The sequence below is a fragment of the Mytilus californianus genome, unplaced genomic scaffold (assembly GCF_021869535.1).
Source record: "Mytilus californianus isolate M0D057914Y unplaced genomic scaffold, xbMytCali1.0.p SCAF_14, whole genome shotgun sequence".
Classification (NCBI taxonomy): domain Eukaryota; kingdom Metazoa; phylum Mollusca; class Bivalvia; order Mytilida; family Mytilidae; genus Mytilus; species Mytilus californianus.
In genome coordinates this window covers 614,842-635,573 of record NW_026262626.1, presented here as the reverse complement: position 1 = coordinate 635,573, position 20,732 = coordinate 614,842, and the positions used below count along the sequence as shown (strand labels likewise).

Below are 20,732 nucleotides of genomic sequence, written 5' to 3'. Positions count from 1 at the left end.
AAATCGTATTATGTTAAAATATATTAATTAATTACGCACATGTACGTTCGTGGTCTACAGACTTATTTAGCAGTTGCATGTTCGGTACACAACAACTGCTCCAACAGGGTTATAAGGAAGAATGACTGACACACACAGTTTTTACGATCATGGTCAAGAATTTGCTGACCCATATGATATATATATGTATTTACTCTCTCTAGCGACATGTTTTTCGTAGTTTTAGATTCTTAGATACCAGAATTGTTGTCTAATCTATTGTTTAACAGGTCGTGTCCTATTCCTAAATGTTACATTTTAATTGAGCGTGGATTTGTATGGCGGGGGATGCCTGCATAGGAGAAGACGCTTATCTTGTCGATGTGCCCGTTCTCACTACTTTTGGAGTTCGTTGGATTCCATCAGTCTTTGTTTGTTACTTTTATTATGTGTTCTTCGTCGATTTATGAGAATCTAATATCGGTTAATTACTGTTGATTAAGGTGGATGGGGTTTCTTCCTCTATCTTGGATTTTGAAGTAGCAGATAACATTTGGTCTAGATCTTTAATGAAATGTGCAAATTTTGAGAGTAGTAATACTATGTAATTCATGTGTAAGACTTTTCATGTTAATATAGAACATTACAATGTATGTAATGTTCTATATTAACATGAAACATTACAATGTATGTGTTTTATCATATTTACGGCTGTATTTTCTAATAACACAATATTTTTGTTTGATTAATGTTTTTTCAACTTTGCCACATAAGGGAAAATAATTCAGATAGTAGGGGAGATACTTCAGATACAGTAATTTTTATAATAGAAAGTGTTGTGAATTTACCTATTTTAACATGTAGCAAGAAAACATGTCCTTTATTTTCTTTTTCTTATCTGAAAGCATGTTATAAGAGTTATCTTCTAACATTTTATCTCAAAATTCTATGGTGTAGTATTCTTTTTATCACACAATATTGAATTTTCCAAGCATAATCTATATAAAATCTGACAATTTTGTACAACCTTTGGCGTGCAAAAAAGTCCGGTGACCCATACTTTTTATTATATTTTGGAAAAAAGCATGATAAAAACTACATCCACATCCACCTTAAATTGTGTACGAAATGTCAAAATGAAAATGTTAACTTCGAACTGAGAAATGTCAATTTTAACTTAGAAATTTCAATTTAGAAGTAAGAAATGTTTAAATGGAAATGAGATTATCAAAAATAGAATATCCTACCAGTCTTTCATATCATTGGGTCATGTATCAATTGGTTAAATAAAATGCCTTACAAGTACATCCATCACAATGACAGGCAGTTACACCATTCAACTACATCCCTGACCAATGCAACACCCATTACAAGCAGCGCTGTTTTTGGTACTAGAACAGAAGTTGTCAGTACATAACCCTTGAATGGACTCTTTTACACCTAATCGAAAACAAAACTAAAATTTCACTTATTTATTTAAAGGACATATACTAATGGAAATGGTTATTCCAGATTCAGTTTTTTAATATTTTGAATTCTACTTTGAATTCTTTTCTGCATGTTTTTTCTTTTTGATTTCTGGATAAAAACGTTAAAAAAAACTGGAAGAGATTAGTACATTTCACAAAAAGAAACTATAGAGTAAAATGAAGATTTTTCAATATTATGCCTTAGAAGTAATGTAGCATCACACAGTTTCAATTTGTTTTCCTTTAAATTTTGATGACCGGTCAATTATTTAAAATATGGACAATTTTATGCAATAAAATTAATTTAAGGTACTAGTAGCAGATCAATTACAAAGCATTGCAAAGGATTTACCTGAACATGCCATCTTTAAAAGTAATTTTATAGAACTTTCTGAATCTATGTTGGGTATGGCTATACAAATTAAAACAGTTTTAATTTGTATAGCCATACCCAACATAGATTCAGAAAGTTCTATAAAATTACTTTCTCCTTTGTTTGAACTCAGAAACTGTGATGCAATTTAACGGAAAAATGAGACGAAAAGCAACAGACTTTATTTTAATATAACCTTTTAAAAGAAATAGAAATGCATGCTTTTGACCAAGTTTAGTTGCAATAAGGGCCATTTCCACGCCTCTTTTATAGTTTTATGGCAAATGAATGCAACAGATACAAAAACAAAAAAATATACTTCATATCATAAATCATTTGAAATTCAAGGAATATTTTGATAACATCAGGTCCGGAAATTTTGCTTTTCTGGTAAGGTCGTGCATTTTGCCGAAATAGTAATAGATGAAATGATTAAACAGACGTGCGGAATTTCCGTCATACATGTATGTATAAAAATGTTACACATTAACGATTATGCTCAATTTTTAAGAAAGTTAGAAGGGTCAATTGGATTGTATGTCCTAGTTGTTCGTTGCTAACAAAACGATTATACGCTATAAAACCAGGTTTAATCCTCCATTTTTAAAATAAGGAAATAATACAAAGATATTTTTTATTGCATGCATTAATCATCAACCTGTAAGATTTCAATATTACTCGAACATTCAGTCTAGCAGACCATTTTTTCTATAACGTAGCCAATAGTCGAGATAAATCGTACAGGCAGCTTTAGGAAGAAAAACGTTCAATAACTAAACACTTATTACCGAAGGGCGTGGTCCTTTCATAAGTAATATTTTGTCTGTATGACAATTCTGCATAATACAGAAATATAAATCAGCAGTTTTGAAGATAAATTTTGTAATTTTTTCATTAATATCAATATACGAGTCGACCAGTGTATCGATGTGTTGGTGCTAAGAACAGCTTCAAGTTCCGATGATGATATTGGTTATATCAACAAAACCGAGTGAATGGTTTCTTTTTTATTTATCAGTCAATGTCGGAATCATAAATATATAATTTTAATCTGGTTAGTAAGTACCAAAAGTATATATCATATGGAATCTTTTAATGGATTTATGTTATTGTTTTTGTTATGGTTTTAGTCGGATGATCTGTTATGTCTTATCGTTTGTAGTCAAAATAATTATAAAATTGCCTTTCAATACCATTATTGTCATGAAAATTGTTTGGACCAATATTGTGAAAATAGTTGTATAAAGTTCCAGATTGCATGTTAGTTACGTAAGCGCGTCACTGTTTTTGATATCCTGTGGTGTTTTTCGTTGATGGATAATATGTTCGTTGTTGTTCTGTGGTTTGTATGTTGTGTCGACTATTATGTTATTTGTTTGTGCGTTTCTCTGTCATGAATGTTCTTGCGTGTGATTGTGCTGTATTTCTGTAACGTAGTGTTTTAGCGATATTTTGTAACATTGTCATATACGAGGGAGGTTTGGCATGCTATGAAACCAGGTTCAATCCACCATTTTTTTTCTTAAAATGTCCTGTACGTAATCAGGAATATGGCAGTTGTTATCAAATAGTTCGTTTCTATGTGTGTTGACGTTTGTTTTTGTTGCACTTCGGTGTTCCTGTTGTTCATTTGTTTTCCTCTTATAGTTGATGTGTTTCCCTCGATTTTGGTTTGTAACCCGGATTTGTTTTCTCTAAATCGATTTATGACTTTTGAACACCGGTATACTACTGTTGCTTTTATTTAAAGAACTATATGTTCTTACCTACTGCAAAAACAATAAGAACAAAAAGTAGGACTGTATTATTCATGTTGAAGAGTTCCTGAAATATAAGGATTACAGTTATAAAATATATATTTTACTTTGCACGATCATGGTAATTGTAACAGTTATACAAAGCACTTGCAACACAGTAAATTAAGTTTCAATGAAAAATCCGAAAAATAGTTCAAATAAGAATCAGGAATTCAAAAGACATACAAATACCATGTTATGTATACTTAATTATAAGCCTCCTATCTTTTCAAAACGTTTTTACAACTACTGGGTCGATGCCACTGCTGGTTGACTATTTTCACAGAGAAAGTTAGCAGCCCAGTATCGCCCAGTTGAAGCTCCTGTATTGACCTGAAATATCATTGATGTGGTCATTTTCTAGAAATTATTTTTTCAAAACACATCAAAAACATTCGAAACACTAAGTTTTTCCTATCCCATGCACATATAGTCTTAGTTAAATGTGGCATCACTTTTAGGAAGGTTTTGATTCTCAATACTCTTTAATTTCGTAAATAATTTTAGCCTCCAAACTGTTTGATTCGAATGCAGCTTATAAATATTAAATAGACGAAATGCACATCTAATATACTAATTTATAATTACCATGGCTTTGTCAATTTATTTTCGATTTATGAGTTTGAATATCCCTTTGGTATCTTTCGTCTCTCTTTAAGAAGCCTTGTAACTTGAAAAGTGTTTGTGTCTGTAACAATGTTTTCCGTCTTGTGTTTCAAATTTTATATCTGTTGAATAGTGTATTTCTCCTTGCTGTTTGAAAGGGTTTTCATTAAACGCAGAAATGAGATTTTTTAAATATGTGTAAACACTTTTTCTTCATTTTTGTTACTATAAAACAACTTTTAAAAAAATAGAATCTGACACACTCCAGTTTGTTACACGTAGCATTTATTTTTTAACTGCCCGGGAGTTTCATCAACTGATGTAGAAAATTGCTTTTTTCCAACTAGTGTTATCGAAACTGATTTTTACAGTATAGTACATGTATAAACTATTATTATTTATTTGATATAATAGTTGTGTAACAAATTCATTGCTTAATGAAGTAAAAAGGCACAGACACCTAATTTTACCTTTGTATTTTATGAAAAGGAAAAATCAGGAATGACTTTTTTATAAATACTTTTGTTCCTTTCACAAAGCTCTACATACAGAAAAATAAAAAAAAAAACAAACGATCATTTCCTAGCCATCGAATAATATTGTTTTCTGCAAAATCTGTAAAACGCACACTTGTAAACTAATGTTGATATGCAACAGCAATTTGTAATCTTTAAAAGACCGAACAATAAATTATTGAGTCACCTTCAGTCTTTAAGTCAATTTTCTGACTTATTGCAGTAATTTCAGTACTGTTTAGACAATTCGCTTGCAGTTAGTTCAGATCTGTTCAGTCTAAATTCAGACTGATCTGTATTTGGTATTTATTTGTACATATTAGCATCACACTGTAATGTCTGAAAAACATCTGAATAGTACTTAATTTACTGCAAGCTAATTGTCTTATTACCCCAGTGGATAAAGCTAAAAATTGACAGAAAGACTAAACATGACTGAATCATTTATTGTTCAGACTTTTCAAATGATGTTAAGGTAAAAATGACATTTTAAGACTGAAATTCAGTTACTAATGCCATATCATAGAGTCCTTTATGCAAGTCCCCGAAATAACGAAATATGAAACAATTCAGATGAAAAAACTCCCGAATTTATGAGCAGAACCATAAACGAAAAACAAATATGACAGACACCAAACCCAACCACTGAATAACCGAGGTTTTGAATTGGGCAGGCACATTTAGCGTACAGGTACAGTTAATCCTCCGAACAAAATAGTTGTATCGATGAAAGAGTTAAGTAAAAGTTTTAAGTAATATATGATAATAAAATTCTCGACTGAATAATTTACCAGTTATACATAGATAACGTTAATTGAAATCTAAAACGTCACTACAGAAAAAAACAAAGCGAGCGAGTTGGGAAATATACAAGTTAACAAGGTGCAAAATGAGCATCACCGTCTTATTTATATGTTGTGTTTTGCGTACTGTTGTTTGTGTTTTGGTCGTTTTTCATTTTTTGCCATGACAATTTCAGTGAATGTTCAACTTTTGAGTTAGAATATCCATTTGGTATCTTTCGCCCGCCTTTTGTTGTCAACTTTTGTTTTGAGTTTTCTGTATGAATCTGAAATATCCAAATCGACGAATAGACATTTATCGTTAATATTATACTTATTTTAATTTAGTTCCCTTGGGTAATTCTGAAGTATAATAATAGAATTTTTGATTTTTCAAAGCAAAAATATCTTCAGGTATTATAATTAGAAATTAAACAAAATTGACATCTACAATACAAATTTCAGTATTGCCCAAGAATGGAGCCGTAATGGAATCCGCAATTCTGCTTAAACACCGCTAATTCAAATTTTTCCCATATTTAAAGATAAAATTATAAAATAAAGACAAGAAAAAAAGTTTCATCAAACTTGATCAAATTGAATACACCAAAACTAGTAAAACAATAGGTTCATCCATTTCGGTCCTTTTAAAAATTGTGTAATCAATGACAGTCTAGATCGGAACGTATAAAAAATAAAGAGTATATCACACAAACAGTACAACGTATAGTTACATTTGGCTTTTAACTAGCTTTCAGTAACTGCCAGTAACCTTAGATCGGTACCTAGTGTATAAAGTCTTTTCATTTTTTGTTTTTGTGTATTGTGTCGATTTGACGATGTTTACAGTTGTCCTGTTGCACCTCTGTTCCGTGTTAGGGGCGGTTTAGAGCTTGCATACATGTTTACCCTACCACATTCTGTTAATGTCAGTTCCAAGTCAGGATCCCATAATTCAGTGGTGGTTGTAGCTTGTTGTTTTTCATATTTGTTTTTCGTTTATTGTTTTGTTAATAACTCAAGTCATTCCATGTGTTGTTTGAATTGTTTAAATTTACATTAACTTATGTCGGGTTTCTTTATAACTGACTTTATGGTATGGGTTTCGCTGATTGTTGAAGGCTGTGTGGTTGATTATAATTGCTTAAATGAACTTCATTCGTTTTCTAGAGGATAGCTGTCAAAATGACAATCATACCACATCTACTTATTATAAAAAGTATGAAAAGACTAGACTTCTGAATATTTGTCAGTGTAAATACACATTTAACAAAATAGAATAGCATCATTCGACTTTATACAATTTAGAAGCATCCACAGTATTTTCGAACTTGATTTTTTAATAAAGACAATAAATTCAACAGAAACACACCAACGAATTGTCTTAAAACCACGAAGAGACAACGACAACAACCAACGACCCTTCTCAAAGTGACTGGTTTAAACATTTAAATTGGACAGATTCGAATCATAATTTTTAGCTAAAGCAGAATGTTGGATTTGTCTTTTTTATTTGCACTTAGTAGTTTATGGATGTTAAAATCTAATAAATCGATTTAGAAGATACAAATCATGGTAACAAATTAAACAAACTCTTATGGAATCGCATGACATCCAAAAGGAGCGAGACCGTGTTAGAGTCTCCATCTATGCATCCACAGTCAGCCAAAATGTTTCAATCGAGAATATCAGATCAGACGCTTAAGACAATTGTTGCCTGGTGGAGTTTAAACGTTCGTTTTGATTGCTGACATAATAAAAGTAACAATTTTAAAAATAAAGAAATAGGTATTTTTATTGTTTAAATTTTATTTACTAGATAATTTCTGAACTTTTAACATTAACGGTATAGACTTCTGGATTAATTTGGTTCTTACTTTGTTTTGGTTTGTTATTTTCTGCTCTTCGAGGGATGGAAGCTTTATGTAAGAAGGTTTTATCAAATTTACTGCTGTAAGGTATAAAGTTTTTAGTACATATATGATGCGGTTATGCGTCAAAGACACATTTTTAAGACCGACTATATGCTTGCTAAGGAATAATATTGTCAGTTTAACGGATTATATCTAAATGTCCTCGGATGGAAACTATCCAAAAAATAGGCATTTAAAATGTTTTAGAGTGAACGAGTATGTTGTTTAAAATAATAATAATAAGAGTAAATATCTACAATGGTATCAACATGTTTAACTTGCTGCATACATTGGATTGATAGAAAACTAATATTTAATTATATGAATAAAAAGTTAATTCACTGCATTGATAAACCATCAAGCGTTCACTTACCGTATTATAGTTTTGTGCACAAAGTCCATCCTGACTTCTAAATTTCATTAATATAGTGCCTTATAAAAAAGACATGATTAATAGGATAATAAAATAATGGGGATTATGAGTTGTGAGGAATTTATCATTACCGTCATATTACATGTAGTAAAGTTCAATGGGCGAAGTTTGTTTACCTTTATTTATTCTTTTTAAATCTAGACATAATTAGTAAGGATCATTTATAAAATGATTTTGTTATATGTCTTGTACGCAAACAAACAGAACACTAATCATTTGCATACTTTCAGCCCTGAAATGTAATGCATGGTTGTGCTCATGTGAACCTTTTGAAGGCAGTGATACTGAAAGTGAGATTATAATTCGTTAAATAACAATGAAAAAGTGTTGTAATTACACAAATATACTGTTCTTCTGTATTTTTAAAGTTAGGGTGTATTTATTCTTACGATACCTTCTCTTATGTGTGCCACACCATTCTCTCAATTGTAGACCAGGTAGTGTACAAAAGACGCAAACCACCTATTATTAGTCCCCATTCATATCCACGTTAAATTATTCACTTTCAAATATTTTTGGGTGGCAGGATCAATATACAGTTATTTACACATCAGACCATACTGGTTACTGGAACTTTTTAAACACCATACCAGGTACTTCATATCTTAGAAACAGGCAATATATGCCCATAATGTTAGAACTCATTCATACATTTTTGTATTATTCAAAATGATCAGTCAAAATGAATGTGTTCTACAAGGATCACCAGTCCTTCACCCATTCATTTGATGCCTAAATTACCAAAATATATTTTACAAAGTTAGATAGGAACTCTTTTGTTTTAGATATGTACTACTTTCCAGTATGTTCTTTTTGACTGGGCCCGATTTGGTGGTGTTACACTTTACAAAGTCTATTCGATTTTTTTTTTGCAGAGAATTGCGCTCAAACCGGTGCAAGGGGCCGTCTTAAACGTGCAGGCAGGTGAGAGTTTTATTTTTTGGTTCCGCGTTGAAGGCCTCATTGTGACTTTGAGATAAAGAACAGCAATAAAAGCACTGTTCTTTTGTTTTTTGTGTGTTTTGCTGTGCATGTACTGATTTTGTGTCATGGAGGGATACCCCATATCCTTTGTTTTTTCTTTTATCACCCCGTAAATTGATAATAGATTTGAAAAATGAGTGAAACTTTTGAGTAAAGTATTCCTGTATATAAATATGAATAAAAGACCATTTGTACTCAGGAATCATCAGTAGGCAGATGGTTAGAAAAACGCTTTTCAAAAACACATGACGTATTAGTGCAGTACGCAGTTCCAAAGTTAAGCATTCTTTTACTAGTATTTGGATGTCCGGCGAATGAAAAACGCTTGCGTGTTAAACTGTTGAAATTCTTTAAAATGACGAGCATTTTTAGCAAATCTCTATTATTCTCAGCACTTGTTTTCTATAATATGTCCCCTCTTCTCGCTTGAGCAGCTGTGTGCTTGAGAAATATTCTAACAAGGTGTTATGAAATAAGAAAATTTAAAGGAAAATGCGAAAACCTTTTGGTCCCAACTTTATTACTTGAAAATGTGTGCCAACTTTAGGGGTGAGAACGGTTTTATAAATATCCCCGGTCATCACACCCTCAGTTGTAAAATATTTTTTCGCCATAATTGCTTTGTTTCATTTGTTTTAAATGTTAATTGTGTGTACGTAATTAAAAAAAGAAGCTATCCAAATGATTTTTAGAAACGTAGAAAGACAATTAATATCACAATCGGCGAACCCTGTATCTGGATGAAAAGATTGGAGATTGAGAGAAGAGACATCAATAAATATTCTTTATTGGTAATTATTTTTTTTCTTTTATGTATTAATCTGTAAAAACTCTTCAAGACACCAAGGTTATACGCGCGTTTCGTCTACATAACAACATAAGATTCTTCAGATTGATATGTAATAATCTTCAAAGAAATCTATTTTGGTATTTAACGCACACTCAAAAGTTGACAAATCAATGATTGAATACAATACAGTTGTTGGTCAACAAAATTTAGCACATTCATGTAACATTCTTCAGATTTTCACGAGATATTATTCTGTAAGATATAACTATTTTATTTTATGAACTTTTCATGCTTTCCTGAGGGCTTCAAGTTCTTGCATTCAATGCAAAGTAACAAAATCTCTCAAAATAGCCTCATTTTGAAATCTTGTCACGATCATTAAGATCATTTAGATACATGAATGAGCTACACCCTTACATTTCCTTTTACCTCCTGTTTGGTGACTACATGTATGTTTTAAGTAAATGAAAATTTATATCTAACATATACATATATAAAGAATAATACTGAAATTCTACATATTCTATTATTAGAAAAAAAAAAACTCAAAGGCCATGAATATATAGACCTATGGATACGTACCTTTAACTGATGTACATTTGTCCAACATGTGTTCTTATGATGAATGCATACACTGTCTTGAATAATTTACAAATAATACATTAAAAACAGGAGCCACTGTCAATAATACGTTTTTAATTGTGACAATTGATTTTGTGTATTTCAAGGAGTTTGATGTATAAAAATATTCAAACGTAAATGAAAATCACATGGGACATTGTAAATAAGAATCTATTAAACACCGGGAGAACTTCATGTCTGATGAAGCAAATTTGTCTACTAACATATTGGGTGAATATAAAATGTATAACTAATTTATTGTAACTCTCGTGTGCAATTTAAAGTTACCACTATACGCAATGATATTATTTTACTTTTGTGACCACAAGAGATCATCCTTAACTGGTGCTCACGCATATTGATAACATGTTGATTGTTTATATTTCTAATCGATATATATAATATATATATACAAGTCTAAATTGAAAACAACCTTCAAACTTATGATTGCGTTGGATAAAAACCGCAATTTTTATACGTGTGCATGCAAAATAAATTTCTTGGTAGAGGGGTCTAATTACAGCACAAATAACATTTTCCAAAAGACCAAAAAAGTAAAAAAGTATATTTTTACAAAACGCATTTGACTAGCAGGTCGAACAACGGATGTTCTTAAACCCTGCTGACTGCCATGGCGATTGCCAATTAAACGGATCACCAGATGTAACAAAATGGATCTTAATGATTAATTTAATACCAAACAGAAAACAATAAACTTCCAGGAAAGATAGTAAACCACAAACCTGTAATATATATATATATATATACAAGTCTAAATTGAAAACAACGTTCAAACCTATGATTGCGTTTGATAAAAACCGCAATTTTTATACGTGTGCATGCAAAACAAATTTCTTGTTAGAGGGGTCTAAATACAGCACAAACAACATTTTCCAAAAGACCAAAAAAGTGAAAAAGTATATTTTAACAAAACGCATTTGACTAACAGGTCGAACAACAAATGTTCTTAAACCCTGCTGACTGCCATTGGCGATTGCCAAATAAACGGATCACCGATGTAATAAATGGATCTTAATTTTAAATTTAATACTAAGCAGAAAACAATAAACTTGCGGAGAAGATGATATATCGCAAACAAAAGGTGCAAAGGTTTTTGTACACCATATCCGGATTTCGACAAATAATGTCTCTTCAGTGATGTTAGGAATCGAAAAGGTATTTGGAAAGCCCAACAATTTACCTCAATTTAGGATAGACTCTTAAATTTTGAGGAGTCAAAATAGGATGAACGGATTATATAAACCCTAAGGCAAATATAATACAAGCCCAAACGAAAAAATATAAACAAGTCTAAATTGAAAACAACGTTCAAACCTATGATTGCGTTGGATGAAAACCGCAATTTTTATACGTGTGCATGCAAAACAAATTTCTTGCTAGAGGGGTCTAAATACAGCACAAACAACATTTTCCAAAAGACCAAAAAAGTGAAAAAGTATATTTTAACAAAACGCATTTGACTAACAGGTCGAACAACAAATGTTCTTTAAATTTAATACTAAGCATCACTGAAGAGACATTATTTGTCGAAATCCGGATATGGTGTACAAAAACCTTTGCACCTTTTGTTTGCGGTATATCATCTTCTCCGCAAGTTTATTGTTTTCTGCTTAGTATTAAATTTAAAATTAAGATCCATTTATTACATCGGTGATCCGTTTATTTGGCAATCGCCAATGGCAGTCAGCAGGGTTTAAGAACATTTGTTGTTCGACCTGTTAGTCAAATGCGTTTTGTTAAAATATACTTTTTCACTTTTTTGGTCTTTAGGAAAATGTTATACTAGTATATATATATATATATATATATATATTATACATAAATGTAACAATAACATCTTCATGCCTTATATATCATGAACTGTGTTACGACGCTAGATTAAAACTGACGAGGAAAGGTAACACCCGGCAAACGAAAGCTTTATTATTGTAGAGCCTAAGGGGTGTAGTGGTCTAGCACGTCGGGCACAATGCAAGGCGATTTGGTGCCACGATATCTCAGTTGCATGAGTTCGAGTCCTGGCCAGGGAAGAACAAAAAATTCGATAACGCAAATTTACAGATCTAACATTGTTGGGCTGTTATTTAGACGAATTATATACATTAATGTATATACGAAGAAAGTTGATTTGATTATTCAGATTATTAAACTACCCGAGCACAGTATGTAGTACTTCATTGACTTGGATAATAATAATACAATATTGTATTTGAAATTATAGACATTTATTTGATTGATTCATAGGAAATCTGGTAAGAAAACCTGACAAACATCAATTAGGACTTTTTGAATAAAATTTCCTTCGGATATATTATATTCGAACGTAATACATTTTTATCTCTTCAAATTTGAGGCATTTTTTACACCAATTACTGTTATCAGACCAGTAATTGACTCGTTTATATAATCGCAGTTTGGAAAATGTTTGGTTTTGATCTACTTACATGTATGGTCCTTTTAATTTTGAATTTTTTAGTTGTTTCCTTAATTGTTAGCAGGCGCTTATGCTCATGTTAGGCTCAGATTTGGCATACTATTTATTTCCGTGTAGTGCTATCTCACATATTTTTGTCGATCTGTTTGACATACTTTTGACCTAAATACAACCATTTTACTTAAATGACAGTTTTGTCCTCCGGTGTAAACTTTTTGATAATATATAGAATATATTTAGTATACAAAAACGGTTGAAACCGATTTCAATGCACATGTGTTTCTGAAAAAAAATTTGAATCGGGGTCCAGTAGTTTAAAAAGTGGTAAATTCTAAGCGTTTAAGACCATTAAAACAAAAAAAGATATCGACAGAAAAAACGTCTAAAGTTTAACATTAACATATCTTTTTTACAAGTTTTAGCCAGTAATTAAGAAAATTGGCCAGAATAATCACAAAGTATGCGCACTTCAGATGAGCGATATGGGCTCTAGACAGTTATGTAGTGTGATAAAAAAAAAAAGAAGTCCCTTGTTGTTTCTGAAAGCTTTCCAGATGTCGCTTGCTATTTTACTATCTATTTCCATTCAAAACATTCACTTAAATTTAACCACATGATGCACTTTACTTGTTGTACGTTCTGATTTGCAAACGTTCCATTTCAAAGAATTAACAAATTATGCATGCATATTTTTATACATATCAGGTGAAGCTCTCAACAAAAACCAAAATTCCAGTCGTGTGTTTTATAATATAATGTATGACTAATTAATTATATATAAAGATTAATTAAATTTTTTTTATCTACAAATTTACACGTGAGATATACATTTTAAGTCTACTATATATTTATAAAATATACAATTTACAAAGATGCAACAAAGGTAATATCACGAATTTACATTAAAGATAACCTAACATGCACTAAATTGGTTTTTCTGTTGACATACCATGTTATTTGTGAGATGTAGTTGCACGATGTACATGTATATTGCCAAAAGTTATATATGAAATTAGCATTTTCTTTTAAATCATATTGAATACTTTTAAAAAGTAGAAAACTGCTCCAACAGAGTTATGAGGAACGACTAAAATCGACAATAAATTAGTTTGACGGTAACTATCACGAATTGGTTGCCCGATACGATATATATGTGTCTCAGTACACTTGCGATGTGGTGTCCATTCTTAACTCTTTTGATACTATAATATTCGTGTAATCTGTAATGTTACCGATCTTGTTCTATTCCCGATTGTGGCATTTTTACTGAGTAAGGATTCGCATGGCGGGATTCATGCATGGCAGAAGTTGTTTACCATATCAATGTGCTTTTGTTTTTGTTTTTATTACTTTGATTAGTCTTCTTAATCGACTTATAAGATTCAAACATCTGTATAATTAGTTATCAAAGGTACCAGGATTATAATATAATACGCCAGACGCGCGTTTCGTCTACATAAGACTCATCATATAATACTCTTGCCTGAAATATTCAGAATTTATAATTTGGCTTTATAAGAAGAATAAACATAACTTCGGATTCCCCAATATATATGATGTCCTTTTACAATGTTCACTGCACCACTTCATATTTTCAGATATTTTCTTCCTGCTAATTCCGTACAGTTTAAAACATTTGCTTGTAGTCAATTTAGTTATGTTCAGTAGCTTTTCAGACAATTTAGTATACTATTGATGTGTAAAGGTTAATAACTATTGAACAGTCTCAACAAATACAGAGCAAATCTTAATTTACTGCAAGCAAATTGTCAGAAGAGTACTCAATTTATTTCACCTGCATATGGGATATACATTTCCTTACTCATTCGGTATTCAAGAGCTTGCAGCTGCTACTCAGACTTTATGAAACGTCACCAGTGTCTGCGTAGAAAGTTGATGACCCAAGGTTATGTCAAAGAACTCTCGTCCTGTTTAAAAAAAAGTTCATTGGAAGATACAAAGACCTTGTTGATAAATATTCCGTATCACCTTCACAAATAATACATGATGGTCTAGAGTATAGAATCTAGGTACTGACGTTGTTTATCATTTTTGACATTTTTTACCTATTATGTCTGTTTGTTTTGCTCACACATTGTTGTCAATATAATGGAATTCTATATGATAGTCATACAAATGAGAGGTTAGCTAGCTATAAAACCAGGTTTAATCCACCATTTTCTACATAAGGACATGCCTGTACCAAGTCAGGAATATGACAGTTGTTTTCCATTCGTTTGATGTGTTTGAGCTTTTGCCATTTTATAAAGGACTTTCCGTTTTTGAATTTCCCTTGGAGTCCGGTATTTTTGTTATTTTACTTTTAAGCGCAGTGGATAACACTAGTAAATGTATTGAATCTGAAACGGTCATTTTGATCTAAAAGGGAAACTTCGCAAAAAAATAAAAAAATGATATTATGTTCATTATGTATAAAAAAGCACAAATTCATAAATATTAACGTTTTATTCCACTAGATAAGAGATCACCACCGATTTTAAATTGAGATTATCAATTCTCTACATGTCGCCATCTTGACGGCTTGCCGATAAAAACACACGTGATATCTATAAACCACAAAGTACCAAAACAAGCAGGGACTAACGTAGTCGTAATTCAGTGTCGAAATCACTTGTCAGGCCGCGGTACGGTTGTTTTAACCCGACAAGGTAATGCCAAAAGCAATCCCAGTTTCCCGGATAAAAAAAAAAAAAAAAAATACCAAACATGTTGTACTACCTATTGACATACTTTTTAAACTAACTTGATACGGAACAATGTTTAAAAAAAGGTTTAAGGGTAGGAAAAGTCGGCCGATTGGACATATTTTTTTTTCATAAAGACCTATGGTCTGTCGATTTTAAACTGTTATGTTTTACTAAGTTTATGAAACAAGTAAAAAAAAAACTAGGAGAATCACTTTAGAGCAATTACAAAGTTTAAAGTCATAATTAACTAGCGGTGTTCTGTGTAAAATTGTTTCAAAAATCTAATTTGGTCATAAGTCTTTTATGCAATCCATTTATTCAAGTTTGTCCTTCTCTAATTTGATCATCAGCATGGCTAAAGGAATTATTGCCAGAGGTATTGTGAAGTGACACGTCCATGTATTCAAGCGATTTCCTGTCGGGCTAAAAAAACCTCTTTATTACACAATTAAATAATGCAGGTTCATACATCGCTTCACTGCTGAGCGTATCAGTGTACACGGCCGGTAACTTGGAACTTTCCATTTAAAACGATCAGAATTTATATACATCATGTGTACATTTTTGTCTTGAGTCCGACAGTGATATACTAGTAATTGCTAAACTCATACGTTTATACAATTTTACTACCACTTGTTTATGAATGACGTTTAAATCCAAAAAAACGCTTCGGACGCATGAAATTTATAACGTGTTGTTTTCACTTTTTAAATTGTAGAGTCAATTTATGATTCTAGCTTTACTAAAAAAATAAAGATCATTGTTCCAAAAGGGAATTTATTTAAAAAAACAATTCACTTCTGTCGAAAGTTACAGATGAAAAACGTAAATTTACACACAAAAAGTTAGTTCCTGGATGTAATTCAAAAACTGAATTTTAGTTCATTAAAAAATGTTTATTCAGAATTTAAACCATTTAACCCACCTAGGACACCTTTTAAAAGATGAGTGGTGATGCTTTACAATCGTGATAATTTCTGTAACATGATACATTCTGTTTAGGTAGTGATTTACCTTGACATTTTTGGCTATTGCAGCGGAACTTCATGTATATTATCTGTATATGCCAAAGAATCGTCTCATGACGTCTCACGTATAGAATAAGGTTTTATGACATTCACAATTATGCATGTTCTGTATACCAAATTCATATTTTATTTTCAGATCGAATGAGGATATGTAATTTTTGAAGGAAACATATTGACTATCAAATTAATTTCTGTGATTTTTACTAAGTATCAAATTATCGAAATTAAAAAATACTGCTTGTCCACTGAGTACTGTAGCCGATATTAAGTAGTATTCTATGAATTTACAAAAAGAATTTTGTTCCTGGATGTAATTAAAAACAAATTTTTTTAGTTTAGTGATATAAGTTGTGAAAAAAAATCTAGTGAGAATTTAAATCATTCCCCCACCCAGGACCCCTCTTAAATCAATAATGGTCATGCTTCACAATCGTGAGAATTTCTTTGACATGATACATTCTGTATAGGTTGTGATTTACCTTGATATTTCCGGGTATTACAGAGCTACGCGTATATTACCTGTATATGGTAAGCTGCCGTCCCATGAGGTCTTACGTATACAGGTTCACGTTAATAATGGCGTTCAATACCTTTTTCTGATATAACAAGATTTTATGACATTCACACTTCTGAATGTTCTGTATACTAAATTCATATTTTATTTTCAGACCGAATGAGAATGTGTTTATTTTCTAGGAAACATATTGAGTATCAAATTAATTTCGGTGGTTTTTTTTTACTTGGTATTTAATCACAGAAATTTTAAAAACTGCTGCTTGTCCGCTATTAAGGAGTATTCTTGTCTGTTTAAAGTGGGAATAATGTGTCCTACTGAAGAATGTGAATGACAAGTCTTGCAAAGGTACAAGCAAAGACATGTGATATATGTCTGAAGTAGCCTGAAAAACAGACATATACAGCCCATTCCACCAAAAGAGTTCCCGTTAATTATCTAAAACTTACTTTGGTGTTATATGATTTTGTGTGATTTTTTTTTTTTTTTTTTCACCGTGTGAACGAGGTTTTGTACATGTTTATATATGAACGTTTTATATATGTTAATATTTACACTGAAGCATAAAAACTTTCCATGGCGAACTATGATTTTTTTTTTATTCCATTCTACATAGGCAAAGTTGATTTTAGATGGTTTCCGATATTGCTTATACACCTTTTGGCCAGATAATACATACCAAGATTTGAAATATTTAGATAAGAGTGTTTCCGTACATTTTTAACCGTATAAGGTAAATCAAACGCGCTTTAGATACACCTATTTTATAAAATTTTGGTTTTTTTTCGTTTTGATCTGTCAACACATGGTCAAATGATATACTCTTATTATAACACTTGATTTTTAGTTTCCCCAAGATTATTTCTTCGTTTTTAAACTGATCAAATAAATAAATCATTTGGATTTTAATAATTTCCCCTTTAGATTTAATTTGAACATCATTTATAATTTTTATAACATCGGATTTATTCATCCTACGTAACATGTATATGAAATACGTGTTCAATATCATGATTTGGCTAACAACGGACGTAACCCTAAATATAATTTAAAATTCTACGGCGATCTACGGCGATCTATTTGTATTTGCCACCACCTTTAACTTTGTGTATTAAATCCGACCTCCTGTCTTATAATCCATTCGAAATTACATTCACACCTGGCAAGGTGCGCTCTGGAGACACGGCTAAATACCGATCTGCAAATTACCTTCATTTTATTTCAAGCCTCCCACGGGTATTTCCAGGGAATAATACACATTGTATTAACATAGTCCTAGCCTAGAAATGTTTGCTTGAATCAAGGGTCAAAACGTACCGAGACTTATTGTCCTTACAGTTAAGTTATATTTTCTTATTTTTTTCACCATATTCGTTGGAAAATAAAATTTAAAAAAAAGTAGAATAAAAGATTTGCCTTTTGCGCTGTCAACATGTTAAAAATCGAAACATATACGATAAACATAGAAAATTTTATCTCATGAATGTAAAAAGTTGCATGTCTGTTCGTTTTATTTTCTTACTATCGGATGGTAATTAGCTATCAAAATTAGTCATCGGCGCGCTAATGATTACGTTAAAATATGATTAAATCCAAGACTTTAAATGATTGTACTTTAAATCCCGGCATGCAATACCAGGGGTTAACGTAACGTACTATAGGAAGTAGTCAATAAAAAAATTATTAATTATTGATGTTCTTCTTATTTCTGCACATATAGCGATAAAACTTTGTGAATATGTATTTTATGTTATAATGAACATATTTAAACTATAAGAAAAAAATCGCGAATTTTCCCTTTAACTCCATCTGGTAAGACCGAACAATAAATTTTTCAGTCATGTTCAACCTTTGGTACTATTTTCAGAATTATCCACTGAGGAAAATTCAGTACTGGTCAGACATATCAATTGCAGTCAATCCAGCACTGTTGAATAATATTTCATACAATTCAGTATGATGTTGATAAATGCAGATAAATAACAACTACTGAACAGTCTGAGCGTAGACTGAACAGATCTTTTAAAATTGACTGCTAGCGAATTATCTGAACAGTAATGAATTTACCGCAGTGAGTATGTCATTACTTAATAATTTATCGCTCAGTCTATTAGAGCTGTTCAGATCAAAATGACTGTTTCAGATCGGTTTACTAGTGTAAGTCAGCAAATTGAATTAAAGGCTTGAAATGGCTAAATTATTTATTGTGCAGTCTATTAGGAGCTGTTCAGGTCAAAATTGAATAACTAGTGTTAAGATTTACTAAATATCCTGAATTACTGATGGAAATTGACAGAGATGTTCGGTTGTGAACCACATTTTATGAATAAAAACAAGATATAAACTCAAATTGAAAAGTTTTGAATTGATTATGGTCAATTATGAAGTAACAGGAAGGACCATTATTAGTCCGAAAGTACAGACCAATTACTAATTAATATAGCAGGCTTCATGACCTGATTTAAATGTTGACGATTAATTGTTGACGTTCTTGAAAATGATAGACAATCTGGTTTCAAAGTGATAGATAAAATATGTTAATACAAAAAGTATTTATGATTTTATTATTTTTTTTTTTGGTGAAAATGACAAAAATTATTGGGCATACAGACTTAATGCATAATTATATTTGTGTCGACACTTAGCTTTAACGGCGGTCAAGTAAAGCAAATAGTTATGATACAATGTATGCTCCTATTGCACTCGAACCCTTTGTGGCGAAGTTTAGAAGAATTTTGTATGATTAAAAAGAAATATGACTGCATATCAAAGGAACCCAACAACAGATAAAAACATCTAGGTGGGCATATGGTTTTTAACACTATACAAGTGTCTATAATAAACGTGATGCTTTTAATAGCCCCATGTCTAGAAAAATAATTAATCTTGACAGAGACTTTCAAATTCGCATTAAGCGATTCAAACATAATCTGCACTAAGTTTCTACTTCATAAACATTGTATACAGCAAGGTCCTCAACAGTACAGGAAACATCATCTTTTTGAATGTCAAGAACAAACCATATATAATTTAAAGCAGAAAGCAAGAAATCGTATCTAACTTCAAAATATAAATGTTATCAGTGTCATGGAACTATCTAGGTATCTTATATTACGCTTCATGTAAAACTTTAATCGATGACTGCATTACCTAAAGATACCATAAGAGGAAATCTAAATATACCAAAGGAATATTAAAACTCGTGACTAGAAAACCAACTTACAATGCAAAACCCGAAAAAACGACCAAAAGACAAATAACAGTATACAAAACACAATAAGTAGCACTGAAAACTTACAACACACATCTCGCCAAAAACCGTGGGTGATCTCAATTGCTCCGAAAGAGTAAGCTGATTCTGCTCCACATATCCACATGTGGCACCCGTCATGCTGCTCTTGTGAGTACAAATCTGGTGACCGGTGATAAGTCTAAATCGGTTAGTCACATTCGAGGAAAAAGGACGCGATTGCGGTTACAACATTTGGAACATATCCGTCCTCATCTATGGCACAGATATTTTATAACAGTCAACCAACTCGTGATGGCGTCTGTAACCATTTTGTAGGGATTGTTTAAACATCACCACTTGGAACTTTTGGTTTAATAACTTCCTTGTACGCAGCAATCTTCTATCAAGAAAATCATGATAGGAAATGCAAGCTCCAGGATATCGTATCAACTGGACGATATAGACTCCAAATGCAGACGTTGCTGGAATGTTCACTAGTATGACATTTTGTCTGAAATGGTCCTTTAGATTTTA

General features: G+C 31.5%; 1 protein-coding gene and 1 long non-coding RNA gene across 2 annotated transcripts in view; both read right to left on the bottom strand.

Annotated features, from left to right (window-relative positions):
• LOC127723975 (actin, muscle-like) overlaps positions 1-20,732 on the bottom strand; it is a 264,308-nt gene that overhangs the window by 204,786 nt on the left and 38,790 nt on the right. The window lies entirely within an intron of this gene.
• LOC127723981 (uncharacterized) lies at positions 1,324-7,861 on the bottom strand. Its single transcript, XR_007992291.1, has 3 exons — positions 7,807-7,861; positions 3,588-3,645; positions 1,324-1,419 (listed from the first exon to the last, which is right to left on the bottom strand). It is a non-coding gene; the product is annotated as an uncharacterized LOC127723981 (long non-coding RNA).